Source organism: Carassius auratus, chromosome 50 (assembly GCF_003368295.1).
Source record: "Carassius auratus strain Wakin chromosome 50, ASM336829v1, whole genome shotgun sequence".
NCBI classification, from domain to species: domain Eukaryota; kingdom Metazoa; phylum Chordata; class Actinopteri; order Cypriniformes; family Cyprinidae; genus Carassius; species Carassius auratus.
In genome coordinates this window covers 610,735-617,000 of record NC_039292.1, presented here as the reverse complement: position 1 = coordinate 617,000, position 6,266 = coordinate 610,735, and the positions used below count along the sequence as shown (strand labels likewise).

Below are 6,266 nucleotides of genomic sequence, written 5' to 3'. Positions count from 1 at the left end.
CTATCTATATATCTATCTATCTATCTATCTATCTATCTATCTATCTATCTATCTATCTATCTATCTATCTATCTATATCTTTTCAGGAATTTGTTTTTACAAAAGCTTTCACTCCTGCAGTATTCTTCCAATATATACTATTTATGTATGAATAAGAACACTTTTAGTACAAATATGCAACTTTAATGCTACTAGGTAATGCAGCCTTGGTAAATAAGATACAGCTGTGTTCCTTTATTAAAGCTTTTGTGACTGTATCTCTATTTTAAACAAAAGAAGGAAAGAGATTTTGTTAGACACCACCATTTATGTGCCATTTACACCACAGGAGAGCAGCAGTGTAACATGATCATTTTCTTTTACATGAAGCCGCCTGCAGTTTTTTACAGGGTAACAGTAAGAAGACTTCATGTTATACATTGAATTTTTGTCTGGCATGCTGAAAACATCTACACATTTCCCTAACATATGCGTGCACAGATAGGCTAATAATACAAATGTTTAAAAATGAATCATCATAGATTTTTGCGCAGTTTCTTTCATCATATAAATCTATTAACAAGTTTTAGGAAAATATAATTTTCCCCCCTCAAATCATAATCTCATAACCTGGAAGGTTTTAAATCTACAAGTTTTAGCTTTTCACTAAATAAAGGAGGTGGTTCAAAGACAAAATAGGAAAAGACAATCTGTTGGATTGGTAGAGTATCAGAGGCCTCGGGCTGTTAAGAAACGAATCAGCTCTTCAGATAGCAACGAGCAATTTATTTAGAGAAAACTGACGACATTCATTACTGGACCCACAACTAAGAACAGGGAACACTTTAAATACACATGACAAGACAAGAGGATGACAAGAAACACAAAACATAGAATCACAGGGTTTCAGCATTCGTGGACCCATGTGGAGCAGGCAGACTGGGAGGCCATGGCGGAGCAGGGAGCTCGAGGAGCCATGGAGGAGCAGGCAGACTAGGAGACTTTGACGGAGAAGATGGTTCAGGGAGCCATGGCGGAGCAGGGAGCTCGGGGGGCTATGGTGGAGCAGACAGATCAGGAGGCCATGGCAGAGCAGGTAACTCGGGGCCTGGCCTTGGCACTCGGCCTGGCCTCCACAGACAGACCCCTAAACTTGGGGACAGGCATCCTCTCTGGGCTAAACTCTGGAGTAGGCACCCTTTCTGGGCTTACTTAGGAACAGGAACCCCCTTCATGGGCTAAACTCAGGAACTGGAGCCCTCTTTGAGCTGGATTTGGGGGCTCGAACCCAGACTGGAGCAAACTCTGCGGCTGGAGCTGACATGAGAGCAAGCTCTGGGGGGTGCTCTGAGGGTCAAAAGCAGTCCTTTTCATCTCATCCTCCTCTTCTGTTACGGGTAAATGGTGTGGTTGGCGGGTTTGACACTGGGGCTGCTGGAGGGCTTGACTCTGGAACATTTGGCGGGCTTGAAAATGCCGGGGCCAGCAAGTCGGTTCTGGCCGGATGCTTTCTAATCCTAATCTGGTAATTGGCCCCTTACCAGAACAGAGAGTTGATGGTGGCATTATCCAATGCCGTCACCGCAGTGAGCCATGGAGAGGGGTTGCCGCTTATTGTTTTGGTCCAGTATTCTGCACACTGCACTACTGTGTTGGAGCGCAGAGCAAGTAATGAGGAGATGAGGAGAATACTTACAACGGACAGACATTTTAATAAACATCCAAGGAAACCAGGAACACACACATAGTTAGAAAGATGACATTCAATATCAGAACTAAGAACAGGGAGCTCTTAATACATATGACAAGACAAGAGGATGACGAGAAACACCTAGGAGCAATAAGCAGTTGCACATAAGGGAAACCAAGGTCATGGAATGCAGAATGGGGAACGAATTCGAACCAAATTTAGCTAAACAAATATCACTGTGGTGAATTTTCGCTCTCTGTGGTGGCAAGCGTTTTGGTGGTGGGCGAGAAGCTGTGAGAAATTTGTACTGTGGAACACCAGTTGCAAAGGCACTCGGGTAGAGTCAACATCCATCTGTAGATGTGTATTATATCACACATGATTAATTTGCTGAAATAGAAGGAAACCGAGATTCTGAAGCATGGACTGTCACATTAGCATATGTGTGTCAAAATACTGTATAAAGAATTAAATAAACTCATCCTGTCAGTGCTTTTATAAAGAACACCAGATCCATTTAATAATAGGTAAGAATAAAATAAATCCATAAACAAAAATACAGTCCTAACACTATACAAAATTATATATATATATATATCAGCTTTTCAGTCTCTAGATAACAATCATAGTCCTCCATTAATGCTTAATATGTTGGTAGTTTGCATCTATGTCACACCATGACCTTTGACCCTTGTCGTGTAATTTCATCAGGATAATCGCTCACATATTCATTGCGTCTGAATGTAGTGTCAACCCCCCAAAAAATACATGTTTTCCCCCTATAGACAAATTAAAAACTGTCAAATATGTTTTGTTTAAAAACATTTTTGTTGTCAAATATGGGCCACTATCACCAAAATCATCCTCACCAGCATCCCAATTCATTTACTAAATTATGTTTGTTTGTGTGTGTGTGTGTGTGTGTATGTGTGTATATATATATATATATATATATATATATATATATATATATATATATATATATATATATATATATTAATATTTAAAAAGGTTTAATAAAATGTCGGGTTTGATGTAAATTGACCAATTACATTTTCTCTCCTCCTCTCCACTTTCTGGAGAGGTGAAACTAAAAATATACATGCATAGGAAAGCCAGTGAGATTGATCTGGAGTCCTGAGCCCTGTGTTTAATTGGACTGGGTTTCCAGCTTGCTTTGGGGCTGCACAGGCAAATGAATCCTGCTGATGAGTCCCAGTAAACAATAACACAAACTGACATTTGCCAGCGAGGATCCCATTGCCAAGATTTTCAGTGGCAGAAATAGACAAAGGTAGCCTGTTCTTATAAATTAATGTCAAAGTAATCATGTTGAAGATGCTCTAGTCCTCTCGTCAGAAGAGATGCAGAGCAAATGAAGTAAACTTTAAGAGCTCTCAGGAGAAGCTGCTTGTGAATGAACATAGCTAGCTAATAACACAAATTAAAGGAATAGTTCACTCCAAGATGACAATTTGCAGAAAATGTATACTCTCAGGCCATTTAAGATGTAGATGAGTTTGTTTCTTTTATCAGAAAGCTTGGCTTCATTTTCTTTGGTTTTATATTTTTTAATAGCAAAAGTTAAAAAGTTATTTACTGTAAACTCGTAAGCCTTTTTTCAATGTAATATATAAATGCTTTGTTTCTCATGAGATAATTAAGTTATTAATTTTCTTCAAAGAGAAGCTTAACTGCAAAAAAAATAAAAATAAAAAAAATAAGTTGCTAACGCATGTACACTTATGTTCAAAAGTCTGGAGTCACTGTTTTATATATGAAAATTATGAAACAATATGAAAAAATGTGCTTTTCTGAATGGCTATATTGCTCATTTTACCCATACTTTTAAAAAATTGGTGACAGTGGCCTTAAAAGTACTTGATCCTTCAGAAATCACTCTAATATGCATTTCTTATTATAATCAATGTTGAAAGCAGTGCATGGTGCTGCTTCATATTTTTGTTTAATAGAACAGCATTTATTTAAAATAAAAATGTTGTAACATTATAAATGTCTTGACTGTCACTTTTGTTCATTTCAATGTATTCATTTCAATGGATTATAACAATAAAAAAAAACTGACCCCAAAACAAAATTGAATGTTATTCAATATGAATAGTTTATGAGAATGTGAAATGTTTATTGAGAAAATAAATGCCTGAATCATACCTGAATGTTAAGAGTAGAAAATTTGTTATCACATAACATCTTATTGCTTGATTTACCAAAGCACACACTGTACTCCATCAACAAGAGGCGCTGCTAGTTTTTGCAAATTGCAAATTTCATTTAGTTATCAGCTAAGATAAAGTTGTTGTTATTAGTGAAGCTGCGTGACGGTCTGAGACTGGAGTAATCTGGCAGCATGAGCGCCGACCTGCTGGAGCACCTCTTAAGATAACGAGCTGTGGGAATTCACATGCTTCTGATCCTCCAGAGCAGCTGCTTGATCAAAGACATCACACAGCTCACTCCAGCCAATCACAGAGAGGCACACCTGCCCCCAGCCAATCACAGCCCTCCACAGAACAGGTACTACCATAGAGAGATGCTCCTGAGACACTCTGGTCCGAATTAGAGCTAGAACCAATTTTACTGATTTTTTTTCTTTTTCTTTTATCATTACCATATAAATATAACGTTTGGCACAGCCTGAACTGTGATTTCAAATTCGTCCTGCCTCATGACCCAGCCCAGGGGTTCAGATAACAAAATACTCACTAAAGTCAAGTCGTATCTTCAGACTCATTTATAAATAGAGAGAGGAATCTGAGATTAGACACTAGCCACCAACCATTAAAACTCCTGATAACTGCTGCGCCTGACCTCGTCATCACAAAGACTTAACTACCGTGTGTGTGTGTGTGTGTGTGTGTGTGTGTATTGTGTATGTATGGACGCATTGCTGCAGCTTCATACAATAAAGCAGATTTTACTCACTCTCATTAACACTCTGACAGTAGTCCTGTTTGATGAGCCTTAATTACTCACATTAATTATCTCATCAGCTCTCATTAAAGTGGAGAATTAACAAACTATAAGAAGTGAAATTAAAAATTAGAGAACATGGTCAAACACCTCAGCAAACATTAGTCCCCAATTAAATTTGTGAGGTTCCCAAAACTTCCAAATAAACACCATCCAGCATCTGCTAACAAGAAATTATATTTTGTAATAGTCAAACTAAAACAGTTGCGTTAAATCATGAGCATAAGCATGAGTAACTTACTAACTTAGTTCCCAGTGAACAAACAAAATGCAAATAATGATGTCTAAATAAATAATCATAAAAAACACTTTCATTACTAAAAAAAAAAAAAAAAAAAAAACTGAAATGGATTCTGAATGCAAGTTTCTAGTGCATCTTATCAGAGGAGAATCTCTAGTGACTGCTGAATCCTGAACTAACAAGATAAGATTAAAAGCAACAAACTGTGTTGTGGAGCAATGAAGGCTTACCAGAGCGTCCTGCTTTTCTGCTGCCAGTTCTTTCACACTCTGGCTTTAAACTGTAACGTGGTGGATGGTAACCTGAAGCAGATAGACGCTGGGTCTGGCTCCGTGGTTGGCGTGAACAATAATAATGAGATATTCGTCCTGATTGATAACGTCTTCACAAAGATCAGCTGGTCTCTAAAGCACTTCAGTGTTGGTCCTGCTGGTCAGCTGGGGGTTAATACAGCAAACAACATCTTTAGGTTTCAGAGTGGCGGTTTTGTTAAGCTTGAAGGGCTTCTCAAACAGGTGGATGCTGGAGGTGATCAGATCATTGCAGGTGTCAATATGTATGATGACATTTTCTGTTCAAATATGGATGCTAACAACAAATGGCTATCCAGTAACATTCCTTGGGTTAATATTGGTGGAAAGCTCAAGTACTACAGCTGTGGTCCATACAGCTGCTGGGGAGTGAACCGCAAAGACCAAATCTTCATAATGAAGGATGTGTCGTCTACTGTCTGTTCAGGGTCCGGCAGCTTTGTGAATATTCCTGGACTTCCGTCCATGATTGAAGTAGCAACTGATGGCAGTGTCTATGGTTTAAACTCTCAAGGGAGCTTATTCCAATGAACTGGTGTCACTCGCTGCACACCTGATGGCACAGACTGGATCCCAGTGGTTGCCTGTCCCAATGGTCACAAGCATGTGAGCTTTGACCTGGGGGTGCTGTGGGTCGTGTGTGTTGATGGCTCCATCCGTAAATGCAGTTAAGGCACTATAGTGGGCCAAGGTGGGCGGTCTCAAGATTCTGGCAGAGCGCATGCCTAAACCTACTTTATAATGTCACTGCAGCAACAGGAGGTCAATCATTAACTGAAGCCTCAGTGATTTGTAATAAAGTAATTGGCAATTAAATTTTTGCTGTTTGTTGTTGACGGCTGTACTGCGTTTGAGCTCCGTCACTATATTCTTTTCATTGACTATTTTTAACTTGAAAATAAATTTTATACATCATCGTTTCCGTTTATATAACGCGTGAATATATCCTCTATTGTATTCTACAACAAAAACAATCAGAGCGCCTCGCTTTCACTAGTTTTATTTTGATCTCCCGGGTCCGCTATTAGTTTTTAGCCAGTTAGCATCAGCAAGC

General features: G+C 38.9%; 1 pseudogene; it reads left to right on the top strand.

The window, feature by feature from the left end:
• The first annotated feature begins 5,012 nt into the window (after positions 1-5,012).
• Positions 5,013-6,026, top strand: LOC113066550 (fish-egg lectin-like; annotated as a pseudogene).
• Positions 6,027-6,266: the final 240 nt, after the last annotated feature.